This window comes from Cetorhinus maximus, chromosome 9 (genome assembly GCF_964194155.1).
Source record: "Cetorhinus maximus chromosome 9, sCetMax3.hap1.1, whole genome shotgun sequence".
NCBI classification, from domain to species: domain Eukaryota; kingdom Metazoa; phylum Chordata; class Chondrichthyes; order Lamniformes; family Cetorhinidae; genus Cetorhinus; species Cetorhinus maximus.
Window position 1 is genome coordinate 21,788,256 of NC_135887.1, and position 16,930 is coordinate 21,805,185.

A 16,930-nucleotide genomic window follows, 5' to 3' on the forward strand; every position below is an offset into this window, starting at 1 on the left:
AATTTGCTCAGCCTCTCAACATAGGACAACCCCCTCATCGCAGGGACTAATTTAGTGAACCTTCGCTGTACCGCCTCCAATGCAAGTACATCTTTTCTTAAATGTGGAGACCAAAACTGCACACAGTACTCCAGTTGTGATCTCACCAAAACCCTGTACAACTCCTGCAAGAGTTCTTTGTTCCTGTACTCCAATCCCCTTTCAATAAAGGCCAACATGCCATTTGCCTTCCCAATTTCTTGCTGTACCTGTGTGTTAACTTTTTGCATCCCTTGTACGAGCACACCCAAGTCTCTTTGAACATCTACACTTACAAGTTTCTCACCTTTTAAAAAATATTCAGCTCTTCTATTCTTTCAACCAAAATGAATAACTTCACACTTCCTGACATTTTAATCCATCTATCATCTTGTTGCCCACTCACTTAGCCTGTCTATATCTCTTTGCAGCCTCTCTGTGTCCAGCTTACCTTCCCACCTACCTTTGTATCATCAGCAAACTTAGATACATTACTTTCTGTTGCTTTATCTAAGTCATTAGTACAGATTGTAAATAGCTGAGGTCCCAGCACTTACCCTTGTGGTACTTCATTATTCACCACCTGCCAACTTGAAAAAGTCCTATTTCTGCCCACTCTCTGCTTCCTATCTACTAACCAATGCTCTATCAATGTTAATATATTACCTGCAACTCCATGTGCACTTATCTTGCCTGTTAATCTTTTGTGGGGCACCTTGTTGAAAGCCTTTTGGAAATCCAGGTATACTACATCTACTGGCTCCCCTTTATCTACATAACTAGTTACATCCTCAAAAAACTCCAATGAATTTGTTGAACAGGATTTCCCTTTAGTAAAACATGTGAACCTTTCTGTCACCTTAGCAAGGATGAAAGAAAATTAATGGTAAAAATATTGTTGGTTGAAGATTTATTAAAAGGTTTCTATTGCTCTCTAAGGAACACAGGCAGAATTGCACTGGAAGTTGGGGTGGGAGTATGGTGCTTGGATGACTGTAAAATAAAATTAAGTCCTGAACTCACATTCAGGGTGGGTGTTAATTATATGAAGGAAGGGTAAGATTCTGAAATAAAAATTTAAGCTTGAATATAGCACAATCTGATAGCACACTACCAGAGGGAATTCAGATATGTTGTATTAAAAATGTCATTATATTAGCAAACTAATTCAAACAATTACATTTTATAAAGCGATGAAAATTTTACATGCAGAATTATTGTAAAATTTCAATAATTGCTTGAAGAAAATGTATAAATGAATCAATTGTAGGAATAAGGCAGAGTAACAGTGGAATGCAGCAATATCATTCAGCAATGGATTAATGGCACCAAATGTGGTAGATTCTCCAAACGTTTCAAAACCATTAATTCTCAAACAGCACATTCCAAACTGTGACAAATATTTCAATCGTTTTGTAGTTCTGCCTTACACCATTAGTGATTTTGTACTGTTCAATTGTTTTCATGGAATAATAGATATGCAGAGACTTCCTGAACACACTCCTATCTATCATTTGTTCTTCTATGATTCCATTTTTTTTAATACATTCCCATGTGAATACTCATGATGGTTTTCAATTCCGATACCTTGTTCATTTTTACTTTCCACAGCTGTTATAGTCATTGAGTTTCGCTGGGCAGTTTTATGAAGAGTTTTGCTTCATGGCTTTGACTCACAGGAGGGAATTTAACTAAAAAAATACAACATATGAACTCCTCTGGTAAAAAGGATACAGTGTCATTATTGAAAATTATACCCAATGTTTTGTTGATTTGTAGCACTGTTTTATGTATTATAACTGGTTTTTTTTGTTTCTACATACTCATCTCATCATGCTTCACCTATCATATAGACACATAGTTGTACCGTAGAAATTTGCAACTCAGAAGAAATCCATTCCACCCATTATGTCTGTGCTGACCCTTTGTTAGAGTAATTCTATGGTGTAACCTTGTTAATTATGTTTACCTTCATGTAGGTACTTCAGATTAAGTATTACCCTGAGCTTCTGACATTCTGTTCTTTTAAAATAAAAGCTCATGGAAAACAGCATTTGAAAATTATTTTTCCATATCCAATATTGAAATTGTTTCTGTGAATTACATTGGGCAGAACTTTCGGCTTTGGCCAGAGGGTAAAACTTGTGGAATTTGACAGGGTGCCCATTGTGCACACTACCCAATGTCATAGGGAAGGACAATTGGGCGGGTGTATAATGGGGACTGCTCCACTACTGCTAGTTTTAGATGTTTTAGAAGTTGAAAATTCCACTCAGTATCTTGATAATTTATTGAAAGAAAGAAGGATTTATTTTTATCTGGTGCCTTTCATGACCTCAGGTCATCCCAAAACACTTTACAGCTAATTAAGCTCTTCTGAAGTATAGCCATGGTGGAACTGTACTGTGCCAATAATTTTAGATGTATTATTGACTATCTCATCAAAAGTTATTTCAATTTTGTCTCATTACAAGCAGTCGCTAATTATCCAAAACTAAAAATATCACAAGAAGAAATGTTTCCATGATTCATGAGAAAATCATGTTCATGAAACAGTAAAGAAAGACGCATTTATATAGCACTTTTTCACAACCTCAAGATGTCCAAAGTGCTTTAAAGATAATGAAGTACATAAGAAACATGTAATGCTATTTACAGTATTTGTTTAGATTATTGCTGGCACTAGCTAACATTTGCATTTTAGGATTGAATCACACTGCAAGTTTGGAATCTGTACGTGTATTGACATTAAACATGGTGACTGATTCAGAAACTCAAACTGGCAGAAGCTAAGCAATCTAAACAGGGTGGTTCTGGAATAATAACAGAAAATGCTGGAAAAACTCAGTAGGTCTGGCAGCTCCACAGATGCTGAGTTTTCCCAGCATTTAATGCTTTTATTTCAGATCTCCAGCATCTGCAGTATTTTGCTTTTATAAACAGAGTTCTGGCCGTGAATCTGAACTGTAATTACTAGTAGCTACAGTGTAAATAGCACACCCGAATTCAACACAAAAGCCCCTCAAACAATCTACAAAGCATCAGAGAACAGAAGGAAAGGAGCTATGTACATGATATTGCACACAGATTATTTTCATGACCCAATAGGAGGATAAAGGTAAAACAAAAAGACAATAAAGAATGGCAGAGCCCTAAAAGTTATACCAGCAAAAGTTTGGATAAATGAACAATTCTCAAGCATTCTTCTACAATTGTACAGGGTTTTCGTGGGACCACACCAGTAGCATTGTGCATCTAGTTTTGGCCTCCTTATCCAGGGAAGGATATACTAGCTTTGGAAGTGGCACAGGGAAGAGTCATTAAATTGATTCATGGGTTGAACAGGGTTGTCCTATGATGGGACGTTGAGTAGAATGTGCCTGTACACTCTGCAGTTTAGAAGAATGAGAGGCTATCTAATAGAAACATATAAAGTTGTGAGCAGGCTTTGCAGAGTAGATGCTGACAGGCTGTTTTCCTCTGCCTAAGAGTCTAGAATGAGAAGGCATAGTCTCAATATATGGGGCCGATCATTTAAGTGTGACATAGGGAGAAATTTCTTCACTCAGATTGTTGTGAATCTTAGGAATTCCCTATTCTAGAGAGCTGTGGATACTCAGTTGTTAAGTATATTCGAGTCTGAGAATGATAGAAATTTGGACTCCAAGGGAATTCATAGAAATGGGGATCGGGAAGGGTGTGGGGGGGAGGGGGTGGAGGTGAAGTTGAGGTCAAAGATCAGCCATGATCTTATTGAATGGCAGCACAAGTTATAGGGGCCGTATGGTCTACTCCCGCTTCTATGTCTTATGTTATCTTCATGTTTCAGTAGAAAATGAATTTATAACACATGCAAAGCCTTGTAGATAAATAGCTGTTCCTTTTTCATTTTGATGGGCTAATTATTCTCTGTCTCCTGTGCTTGACAGGGGAGATTAGTGACTATTTTTACAGTTAAGAGTTATTTGAGAAGTATTGTTCCTGGTAACAAAACTGGGTTTCACAAAATTGTGTAAAGACAGCATTTTGATTGAGGTTATTAAATTCTAATTTAAAAATTAATTTAACCCCATTTGGAGAGTACACAGGAAGATATGCTATGTTTTAAATTATTTAAGCACTCTATAAACAGCCCATAAGTTGCAATTATAAAACTATTTGTTGTCAAAATGTCCTTTAGATGGTTTTAGGCTAAGAAACTCATTTGAAACAAATAGGTGCATTCTGACAGTATCTATCACAAGCACAGGACATCCCAAAGTGTTTTACAGCTAATGAAGTACTTTGGAAGTCTAGTCACTGTTGTAATGTAGGAAACATGGCAGACTATTTGAACACAGCAAGATCCCAAAGAAAACAATGTGAGAAATAACCAGGTAACCTGCTTTAGAGATGTTATCTGAGATAAAGTATTAGCCATAATCTAAATAAAACTGAAAGATATGAAAGTTGCTGGGAATATTTCTCTTTAAAATACTTTCTCTTTTTACGAATGAAAACTATATTCTTGCATAAAATGACAAAGATTTAAAAATCATCATTCTGAGACACAATCTCAGAATAAGAGGCAGGCCATTTAGGACCAAGATGAGGAGGAATTTCTTTAGTCAGAGGGTGGTAAATCTTTGGACTTCATTACCCCAGAGGGCTGTGGAGGCTCAGTCATTGAGTATGTTCAAAGCAGAGGTGGATAGATTTCTCGATAGCAATGACATCAAGGGATACAGGGATAGTGTGCAAAGATGGTGTTGAGGTAAATGGACAGCCATGAACTAGTTAAATGCCAGAGCAGGCTCGAGGGGCCGAGTGGCCTACTCCTGCTCCTATGTTCCTACGTTCCTAAATAAAACACAATCCTACTGCCAGCAAGCAGGCATTTGTGTTTGAACTCACTGTGTAAAATGTACAATTTTCAGATTTTTCAGCAGAAGTAACCCTTTTAGAGTCAAAGCTGTATTAACTGCAATTTGTGTAACCTGCATTTTTACACATATGGCAAAAGACATTTCAGCTACTGTGGTTATCTTATGTTTATGGGATCATAGCATGGGAACTGTGTGTTCACTGCTTCTGCCTAATCTTTTTTTACATCTTGTTATAGCTTCTTTTATAACTGTTATATAAGATATAAACTGTGTGCAAGGTTTCCTTAAGTCTTTGAGTATCAAAGATCAAATCTAATATAAATGACTCAAACTCCCTTTCATACAGACCGTTCTGGAGAGCTCCATTATTGGAAGAATCCCCAGCCTTTTCCAAACAGGAGGATCACTGTTCCTGGAACTTCAACAATAAAAATATAACTGAAGCTTCAATTAAGAGTATTATGTCAATTTATATCAATTATGCTTAATTATATGCAGGTGGGGGGGGCATCAATTGGGATTTTACTTGAGCACATAGAGAGAGAGGACGAGAGAGACACTTAATCAAACTGGGGGGTGGTTGAGTTAGGAGATGCATGCTTGTAATGTATCACTCTGTAAATAAATATCAGACTGAGTAAAGAGTGGTTACAGTATAATTCTTCACCAACTGGCTTTCTGCATTATAACATACCAAACTTTTGAACAAGACTTCCCTTCCCATCTTAAGGATAATGTATTTTGAACTATTCATTTATGCAATTTAATTATAAATTTGCAGTGAGAAAGCAGATATGGCTAAAACATTCAGAAAGGAAATTGATGGATTCCTGTTTCAACTGGTACTCAAGAACCATTGACTGGGAAATAAGGCTGGAATAGGATGGAAATAGTATGAAAATCTCCTAAACCTGGATCCAGCTAAGAGGCTGAATGAAGTGGGACAAATGACCTTTTTCATCCAATTGAAGGAGAGGAGGAAACAAAAATCCTGAGATTTGTACCAGACACCATTGTATATTTAAAGTTAGAAATGTATAGAGAAACTCCTAACAATAGTGAGGTAGCTTTTTAAATGCAAGTTTCCTCTTTCCTCTAATTGATAAGCATATTGTTTGTACTATTAGTGAATTAGACTCAATGGGCGAATGCAATTTTTCTGTTCTCCCGTGCTTTTCAGACATGTCTTCCTAAAATAACCAATAGATTATAGTCACGAAAACTAAATAACTGTATGAAATTCACCAAAATCCAACAGAATTCAGAAAAAACTTGTTTACCCAGAATGGTTAGAATGTGGAGCCCTCTGCCTCATGGAGTAGTTGAGGTAAATAACAGATAAATTTAAGAGGAGGCTAGATAAACACATAAGGGAGAAAGGAATAGGAGGATATGTTAATAGCTTTAGATGAAGTAGGGTGGGAGAAGGCTCATGTGGAGCATAAGTACTGCTATAGAGCAGTCAGGATACTTTGGTGCTGTAAATTCTATGTAATATGTAAAATTAACAGCTTTCTTCTACCCTCACAAGGATTTGGATTAAACATTCAGCCTTAAGTATTTCATTGTCACTGTAAGAGGTTGTGTTTAAAGCCTACAATTGCTGAACTGATCAGTCAAGCATGTTTTTATCAGTCAAGGGACCTGCTGATCTTATATTTTATACATTTTGCCAAAATGAGAGTTGAATAATCCAGCAGACTTTCACAAATGTACTTATGAAACATGAACCACATTCTGGAATTGACTGAAAAGTTGAGTGATTCTAAACCTTATTATATCACTGTGCCATTGTTTTTAATAGCTGCTCTGTTTTATATCCAATTCCATCCTTTCCTGCATTTCTGCAGTCTGGAAGACTCTGTGTAACTGCTTACTTGGTGCTGACATGTGAAAAAGGCAATGTGATAGAAGACAAACTAGGACATGACATCTCTTATGAAGATATGAACTTGAAAGTAATATTTCATCTGGGTTGCAGTGGATCTCAACAGATTTAAACTAGAAACTCCTTCAGCAATTATGCTCAGACTCATCACTTCATAGTGACAGAATAAGTCAAATGCTGTTTTTATTATATGGCATTCCAAGACTTTTACCAATATTTTGCAAGTTGAGTTCTGTGATTTCGTATGTTTTTCCATGTCAACTAAAAGTTAATGCCCTGGCCTACACTTACAAAGGGTCTGCTATTCCCTATAATCAGACACGCTGGTTTATGGTGAGTGACTGTGTCAAATTCCATTTTTATTACATGCCATGCCTGGATATTTACCAGTGTTTTGGGGATTACATTCTGGAATTCTGTCCATTTTTTTCTAAGACCTGCAGACCGTGGCTTTGGTTATACTAGTTTAATGTTGACCTTTTCCATTTCTCTTTTAGAAAGTGAGGAGGTAATAGATTTCTGATAAACCTAAACTATCTCTGTTTCTCCTATATTGCTGATGTTTTAATTTGGAATAAATCAACAATTTGTGATAAGCCATTTCAGGCAATGGTTTTCATACTTCATGGACTATCACATCGCTTTCTAATTATACAATCTATAGTTCCTTTGAATTTTTACTTCAAACAAAGGTTCAAAATAGAAACATATCCAAACCCAGATCCCACAATAATAGCCGTTTTGGCACTCGCATTACCTCCAGCTGCACTGAAACAAAACCACAAAGGAATCTAGTGCAGCAGTAAAACCATCTTTCTAACCTCCTAGTCTAATCGATTTTCCTCATCTAATGAAGGTTGCAAGAGGATATTGATGACCCACTAAATAGTGACCATGGTTGCTCAGGAATTATCACATTGCTCATGAACTGTCTTACCTGATGATCTAGGTCACACCCTACAGCTCTCCTTACAGCCTTGAGCACAGAGTCACTTGTCTGGTTAGTGAGGATACTGTAAAGTAGTTTCAGCAATCTCAATCTGTAATATAACTCAAAGAAGTTTCCCAAATCATATTTAGGCATGCAATCAGAGACCACTTGAAGGAAGTAATCTCACTTTGATTTGGCTTCAAACCACTGCAATCAGCAAAAAGCAAATTTTAAAGACTTGGACTATCAAACTGGACCTCGGTCTTCTCAACTCTTATACATTCTTACGTTACTATTTTAAAATTTCTGAGGTGGTTCTTTGGCCTCCCAAGGAAGTCTTTAAACTTTTTTCTCATGTTAGCAAAAGGCCAACAGTCACATCAGTTCTTTGTTAACATTAAGATTCAGCAAGCTGATTCAATAATAGCTTTCAAAGGGGAATTGGATATATTCTTGAAAAGGAAAAATTTGAAAGGGCTATGGAACTAATTGGACAGCACTTTCAAAGAGTTGCCACATGCATGATGAGCTGAATGGTCTCCTTCTGTGCTGTAAGATGTTATGATTCAATTCTACATAAGGTTTTTGATACCAGTGCCTTCCCCAACTAACTCAGACTTGTTTCCATCATGTTACTTTAAGCAGATGCCAACTGGTAACTGTAGTATAAATATACACCTATTATTTTCATCATTGTTTTTCATTTGGTAAGCATTTAATTAAAATATGTAAATTGGAGTATATTAAGACTAAAAACAGTAAAGGTTCGAAACAGCAGCTCAGTCAGCATCTGCAGAAAAAAGAGAAAACTGTTTCCATTGGTTTAAGGTGATTATAATGCCATAAAACGTTCTGACAGAGAGAGAATATCAGACTTACACTTAATCATAACTGTAAAAGCAAAGTTCTGCAAATGCTAGGAAATTGGAACAAAATCAGAAAGCTGGAAACGCACAGTAGGTCAGTTAACACCTGGACAAAGAACAGACAACAGCTGCACAGATGCTGACTGGCCAGCTGTGTATTCCCAGATTTTTACTGCTCTTGTTCCAGATTCGCAACATCTGCTATTTAGTTATGACGACCAAGTCCGATCTACACTCATTTTCCGTAAAAAAAAATTATGATTCTGTAATTGCCACGAACCCAATTAATAAGACGTATATATTGCAAACTTAGCTCGGTTGTTACACAGTTCCCAGTTTGCAGTAGGATTGTCAACTTCCCAGCATTGTCCCGGAACCTCCATAAACTAAAGTTCTACAGAATCTTCTAGACATGCCTGCGAGCAACAACTGAGAGAGAAATTAGAGGGGACGTTAAAAACAAGTGTGTGTTCTTAATGTTCTTTGAACGGATTTGTTTATTCGTTTCAAAAATATTGGCGATGGGGAGGGAGGCGGTTTGACAGTCAAGAATTGGCCAATCGAGTAGCGAGAATGCAAGGATGAACGTGACCAAGAGCAGGAGAGCAGGTTAGAAGCAGGTCATGTGATGAAGCCGCCGGGCACATCTCTTCCCTTTGTTGGCAGCAATATTTTGCAGTGATGTTGAAGTGTTGGCGTAAACATGGAGTAAGGGCCTCACTCAGAAAGGATGCCATGCGAAATTGGAGGCTCTTAGGGCATTGTATCAAGTTCTACAGTGTCAGCCTGTGTTTAAGAAAATGGTCAGAGTTCCATCCCCCTTCCCTCCCCTCCCCCATCTTGGACCTCCTGGTTGATTTTAATATGCGCAGTTAATTGAAATGTTTGGACAGTGTCGCCTGCACTCTCTAAACATTTACATGTTTTATTGGTATGAAAAGTTCTACATATGCGTGTAATCATGCCCATTGTAGAATTCTTTCTCGAGGAGAAAAACAACAGGCAGTAGGTGTATAGAGGGACTGGCTGGTCATACAAGAAACCCCCTGGCAGAACCCATACTGTGGGCGACTTGGTCGAAACTCATGCACGGTACCGACTAAAATTGGAAAGGGTGGTATAAATATATCTTAACTAGAAAATAAATTGATAATCTTTGAAAGACAGCAGACACTGTCCAAACCACACAATTTAAGGAAAATAGAAACAATTATCACTTAATTCATTTAAAAAAAGTTCCTATAGAACAAATCAAGTATGGGCGACGTCACTCCTCCATCATTAAATGTTTGCCCAGCGCTAGATTCACGTTAGGATAATCTCTACAAACATGAATATGACGTTTTTTATATCCAGGAGACGTTGTGTTGACTTAAAATGTCTGTCATTAAGTCTCTTGACTTGTAATCAAATAAAGCTGGCGCAGACACGACGGGCCGAATGGTTCCCTTCTGTGCTGATTTTGTGATTCTTATTATATAAGCTATAAATCTCCTCTGGTTCATCCAGCAACTTTACAGGCACCAGAGATTGCGAATGAAAACTAACTTATTTCCGTAGAATAAGAATCCTGTTGTAATTTGAGAAAAACACGACCTTTCTCATATTGTAGTGAAAAGAGAGTGATCTTGTGTTGTCTGGCGTTATCTCACTATAAGACTTCCTGCAGAAAGAATGAGGGAACCACAACTAGTAATGTTTATTTAGTCACTAAATAGTGAAGATTAGCTATTCTGACTATATTGAAGATACTGAATGACATACCTTTGCTGATAGGGGCGGGTCTACAGACATCACTGGGTAATCCCAGATACACTTGCTTGTATAAATTTAGAGTGGAGCCCAACTACTGCAAATAATAATAAAAATATTTAATTGCATTACCAAAATTATCTTCGGCTGGAGATGAGTGTGTAAACATAAAATGTAATTTTAAAAATTACCTAATTTAAAATGGAACTGGATAACTGTTTAAGATATAAGGAGCATGGCCAATGGAACACACCAAGCCTCCTTCAACAGTGCCTTCCAACCCCGCGGCCGCTACCACCTAGAAGGAGAAGGGCAGCAGATAGATGGGAGCATCATCACCTGCAAGTTCCCCTCCAAGTCACTCACCATCCTGACTTGGAAATATACAACCATTCCTTCACTGTTGCTGGGTCAAAATCCTGGAACTCCCTCCCTAACAGCACTGTGGGTGTACCTACACCACATGGACTGCAGCGGTTCAAGAAGGCAGCTCACCACCACCTTCTCAAGGGCAACTAGGGATGGGCAATAAACCTTGGCTGAGCCAGTGACCCCCACATCCCATGGATTACTTTTTTTAAATTGCAGACACTGCAGTTGAGGTGCTGGCACTGGCATGGGCTGGACAGCCCGAATGGCCTCCTTCTGTTCAGTTATAGTGTCATAGAGTTTTACAGCATGGAAAGAGGCCCTTCAGCTCATCATGTCAGTGCCGGTCATCAAGCCCCTATCTACTCTAATCCCATTTTCCAGCACTTGGCCTGTAACCCTGTATGCTATGGCGTTTCAAGTGTTTATCTAAATACTACTTAAATATTGTGAGGGTTCTCGCCTCTACCACCCTTTCAGGCAGTGAGTTCCAGGTTACCCCCCCCCCCCCCCCTCAACCGTCTGGGTGAAAATCTTTTCTTCAAGTCCCCTCTAAACCTCTTGCCCCTTACCTTAAATCTATGTCCCTGGTTATTGAACCCCTACATGAAGGGGAAACGTTTCTTCCTATCTACCCTGTCTATGCCCCTCAGAGTTTTCTATCAGGTTCCCCCTCAGCCTTCTCTGCTCTAAGTAAAATAACCCCAGCCTATCTAGTCTCTTATGTAGGTTTGAATAAAGTCCTTAAATAGCTTAAAGTTATTAGCACAATTTAAAAAGAGAGAATGTAGACATATAACTGGAGATTTAGTCCATCAAGTATCAGAAATCTAACGTGGGCTGCAGCCTCGGATATCTGATAGCGGAACATGAGGTGGTCATTCAGCCCCTCGATCCTGTTCCGCCATTCAGTTAGATCACGGCTGATCTATATTTTAACTCCAACTACCCGTCCTAGTTCCATGTTCTTTAATACCTTTGCCTAACAAAAATCTATCAATCTTAATTTTTAAATGTTTAATATTAATATAATTGAGAATAGCAGGTGATATATAGTGAACACACTGAACAGAATATCCCATAACTTCCCCACGTACCCAGCCCGTTCGGGCTAAGCATTGGTCTTGGGCGCAGGTGATTCAGCTCCGGTATGTGTGGACGTGGCTGAGTCTTTCAGCTAGACAAGTTTTGTGCATTTGTTTTTTTTGACAAGTGGAATGCAGCTGGAGAAATAAAATATTCTGCAATATACATTTCCAGCTATCACTCGTTTTAAAGATATGTTGTGACAGGAAAAATGCGCCTGTTTGAAAGCTTCACGCTAAATCCCTCTCGTGATCAGCCGCCTACGTTTTTCCAAACAATACAAACATTCAAAACTCTGACACTGTATCAAAGATCTCTGTCAGCTTCCTATGAGAAACGGGATCAGATCCGGCCCAGAGGAAAATAAACACACTGACCAGTGACGAATCCGAGATAGTCACATAGATGACACAACACAGAAACCGGCCTTTTGGGCCCAACTGTCTATGCCGGCCTTTCTGCTCCACTTGAGTCTTATCCTGTCTCCTCTCATCTAATTTTATCGGCATAACCCTCTATTCCTTTCTCTCTCTTGTGTTTATCTAGCTTCCGCTTAAATGTGTCTCTTTACTATTCGCCCCAATCATTCCCTGTGCCAGTGATTTCTAAATTTCATTACTCTCTGGGTGCAGATTTTTCTTCTGAATTCTCCAATTGATGATTTAGTGACAATTTAGTATTGGCAGCCAATATAAAACATTGATTACTCTATAACCTTACCTTTTATTCCTCCTTTAAGTTCCAAACATTGAAAAGTTGTCTGAAATTTACAGCAGAGTACTGGTTTGCAAGGGTTTCTATAACCTTCCCGACAATGGCTAGTGCTGTTCTCGATCTTTGTCCTTTAAATCAAAAACTGTCACTTTTTTCGTGAAGGCAATCGATTATAATTGGCCTTGAATGAATGTGTTTTTCTGTAATTGTCTCTGTTGCAAAAAGGGCCTCCTTGTTCCTTTCCCGCCTCCCCTCCCCCTCCCTTTATCTACTTGTCATTTCCAGCTTCTGTATTGTTGCTGAGCGCTCTGTACCTGGACTCGTTCATCAGAATATAGTATAGCAGTGTTGCTGTAAAATATTACAATTATCTATCAGAATTGCAGCCCAGATTTCCTCCTTTTATTTTTGTGAGCCCAGATTTCCTCCTTTTATTTCGCTTTGAGTTGAAGACATTCAGTATAAATAAATGCCGAGGTATTTAAGAGCCAGGAAATCTGAACCTTGGAATTATTAAAAGCTGCACTGAGTGAATGTTCAACTTTTAGATATTTCACGAGAGTGGGGAACAAGGGGATTCCCTGCAGCTTGCGCGAGGCACGGTGATGACTCGCCGGATTGCAGACAACTAGAAAAAAGAGGGGGAAAGTTTTGGAACTGCAAGAATGAAGCGAGAATCAAAAGGCAAGAGCAAAGACTAAAATTTGCAGACGCACATAAAGAATTTCAGCAGCTTCGCAATGGGAGAAGTCCCTAAAAGATTCGAATCAACAAATCTGTCCTCCGCTCCCTCCCATTAAACTGTTTAATATTTAGTTAAATCTGTGTGAATCTGCAGTCCAATATTTTTAATTGAAACGGTTTGATGCTATAGTTACTAGTGTAATAGTGTAGCAGAGAATGGGGACAGTCTTCCTAGTTAACTGTGTTGATGACGACTACATATGGGTTATTTACAGGAAATTAGTGGAATAGAAGTGATTGGGGAAAGATTTCTAACCGATAAATTACATGTGCAAATTAGGAATATGTTTAATACATGTACAACAGATATATGGTTATACAATATTTATACGAGCATCACCATTTTGGAGCTTCAATATGTGTTTACACGAGAGAATTAATTTAACAGAATCTGCAAATAAAATAGCTGACACGTGCCTCGTAATGTGTTTCAGTTCCGGCTTTTAAATTCGAAATGTATTTCCTATTTATTCCTAATTGCACGTTTTTGTTCTTTTTTTGTATGTAGGGGAAGTGAATGTGTAGGGTTGTTCCTGATTCGACACCTTTTCAACAACAGATCACTTCCTTGGACATTTCGTTTACGGTAGAATATTCTATTGTGGTTGCTTTCCGCCGGTTGGTTACATTAATCCGGCACCCCGTTTTCGAGCTGGTGTGTAGAGTGTGGAGGCGCCTCTTCTCTACCTGAGTGGAGGGGCGGGCTGAGACAGGAAGGTCGCAATGTCTCCAACTCACCCTATTTAATTCATTTAATTTTGTCCATCTTTCTAAAGTTATTAGCGTTTAACAGTCCATATTGTGTGCTTTTAGTGCATCTGCCTCTTAGACCGTTTATGACTTAATGGAAAATGGTACAGTTTTAAAAAAGGACTTGTTGTTTATACTTTCTTGAACATCCAGATCAATTGTCCTTAATGTGAGAGGGAGATTGGCACGACATGGTTAAATTAAAGAGCAGGTATCCTTGAAAAGTAATTTTAAAGCTTTATTGCAATTACTCATCATATTTAAGGATTTGGCTTCGTTTTTAACCGGAACCTTCCATAGCATAACTTTTGAAAATTAACGATACCCTATCTCACAACAACCCTTACCCAACTCCCTCACTTGTATTTCTAACCGAGTATTAGACTATAACCAGTTCTAAGGAATCTCCGTCTGTGCTGCGGCAGAACCTCAAAATGAAGTTTTGCAACATCCTCCTGGGTTTGCCTTCGACTTCTCGGGGTACACGTTACTTCGGTAATTTACCACAACTCAATGTGTCAAATATATATCACGACTAATCAGCAATAATTTAAACTTGCAACCTTCAAATAACAACTTGGAATGTTTCTGATGGCGCAAAGCAATGATTTATACCACAGTGTGTTCCCAGCCTCAGAATAAATGTCTAGCCTGAGAGAGGGGGGATGTTGAGCCCTGAGATTCAGATTCACTGTCAAGCGCTTGTTTGTTTTAAAACAACAGATACCGAACCTAAGAAAAACAGCCTTTTTGGCAACTGCAGTCTGCGTGTGTGCTGATGCTGTACATGCAGACAGAGAGAGATTTATTAAATGCTTCTGTACAGATTGGCTTATTGCTGGTCGTAAGGGGCATTCGTACTTTCACAGCTCAAGTCACGTAACCGAAGCCTTCGAATCCTACTCAACCTACCCGGATCCATGTAATGAACGCTAGAAGGCCTGTTATGTGCAGAATAGGCTGAAATACCCCAATAACAATAGCTACCTACACGTGGGTAACTTGCATAACTTGAAATAACATACCTTAATACCTTGGCGTCGATTTTTTTGGGATTCTCTATATAAACATTCTGCTGGTATAAGCAGCACAGGAAGCTAGCTAAGGCAACTTAAATATTACAATTTTCTGTTAGGGTTTCCGATTATTATGTTTCCCTGCTGGACCTTAGTGTGTATCGGTATATTTACATCTCTCTAAATATCTATTTCTTGATCTGTGATATATAATATATATAAACTTTATGCGTCAGATCCCAGCAATTTACATGCACTTCCACGTGTGATCACATACGGTATGCGAATAGTGCAAAATCAAAGTTATTAAAGAGTTTTAAACCGTAACATTGCTTCTAATGACAAATGGTTAAAATCAGTAGAGAATTCAGATGAGCGTTTCCTATGGACAGGTCAGAAAAATGGGTAAGAAATACATTTCTGCTTAAAATAAAATAAAACCTCCAACCTAGGATAAGCTCGCTGCCAACACAAGACTGCCAAAATATAAAATGAGGAATTAATTTATAAAGCAGCATAAATCGCACCAACATTAAGTTAAACCAAAAAATCGGAAGGAGAGTGTGGATATCATAATTACATTTTGTTAATTGATGTGAGATCAGTTGTGCTCTCAATGTATTGTGTTGGTAGGCTTTTACCGCGAGGAAAAATCCGATTCATTACACTGGACCGTGTGAACTCTGAATTTAAAAGTTTCTGTAAACAGTCAAATCGTTCCGAATAGCCGGGCAGCGAAAATTAGACGTTCATTAAAAGGCACAAAGGGTCGAATTTCCAATTGGGGAATTTTATCCAGGTGTTAAGTGGGAAAGTTGAACTGCAAGTTGAAAAGACGGGAGACAAGAGAAGGCCAGTTTTAAAACACTTGCACTGCAAGGCCGCTACGACCAGACAAGCAGCAATGAGATAGAATAAAATACACAGAAAGGTTATAACCCAGCCAAGGGTCACACAGACGCTGAGAGACAGATATTAGCTTGATCCACCCAGTACTATGTGAACCCGTCTCCTTTCTAAGCGGCTGTTGAGTTAGGAAATATATTTTGCTAAAGTACAAACGCTGAGGCCTGCTTCGACTGCCTGAAAGGAAAGTTTCAATTCGTTCTCTATTGTAAACCTGACAAGAGATTATGTGTCTTTATTTTAATTTATATATAATTGCAAGCCACTTTCTAGCTTGGTCTATCGTGTGGTTTATATTTTCAGGTTTTCCCTTTGTGTTTCGATTGACGAGCTGTTAGGAACGATCACTTACACAAACTGAACCTGTCTTCTATCCGAATCGTTCAGCGGATCCCCATTCGGAGTATTTGCAAAGTGCAGATTCCAAACTTTTTTTTTTAGGGGTGGGGGCCTTGGTATTTCCACCGGATGAAAATACGACCCTGGATTAAAGTCTCGGAATGTGCAGCGTCGGGCGACCCCAGGAAAAATATCCCAGATCAGGCAGTAAGGCTGACTCCTGAAAAGATCCCCTCGATTGAGTCGGTTTCACTCCTCAACTATTCTCCTGGAAGATTGGGGGAATTGTTTGATACCTTTCTCTGCGTGTAAAATCTATACATCGATGCTGAACATGATCTCAGATGATTCTCGTGGTTGGAAGCTTCGGAAATGCTGCTGTCTGTGCGGTGTTCTGCTCCCCGTTCATGTTCTGCACGTTTTGGGCCTGTTTGTCTCTGTGCTGACGTAGATCCTGTCAATCACAATCCGCCTCTCAGGAGGCTCTATATACACATTTCATAGACTCCAGAACCCTTACATTCAGCGCCTATCGCCTCAGTATTACAGAAAAAAAAACCTTCAGTGAAGTAACGGTCCCAAACATTCATCAACAAGTCAGCTTCTCAGCCGACGAGCTCCTGCGATAGGACCCAATAGTAATTCTGAAATGTATTAAAACAGAACAATCCCTCTGTTCGCATATC

General features: G+C 38.7%; 1 protein-coding gene across 1 annotated transcript in view; it reads right to left on the reverse strand.

Moving 5' to 3' along the window:
• tbx4 (T-box transcription factor 4) overlaps positions 1-16,582 on the reverse strand; it is a 134,775-nt gene extending 118,193 nt beyond the window's left edge. The window contains exon 1 of the mRNA XM_078547827.1: positions 16,258-16,582. The gene's annotated coding sequence lies outside the window, so the exon portion shown is untranslated. The remainder of the gene's footprint in view (positions 1-16,257) is intronic.
• Between the last annotated feature and the right edge of the window lie 348 nt (positions 16,583-16,930).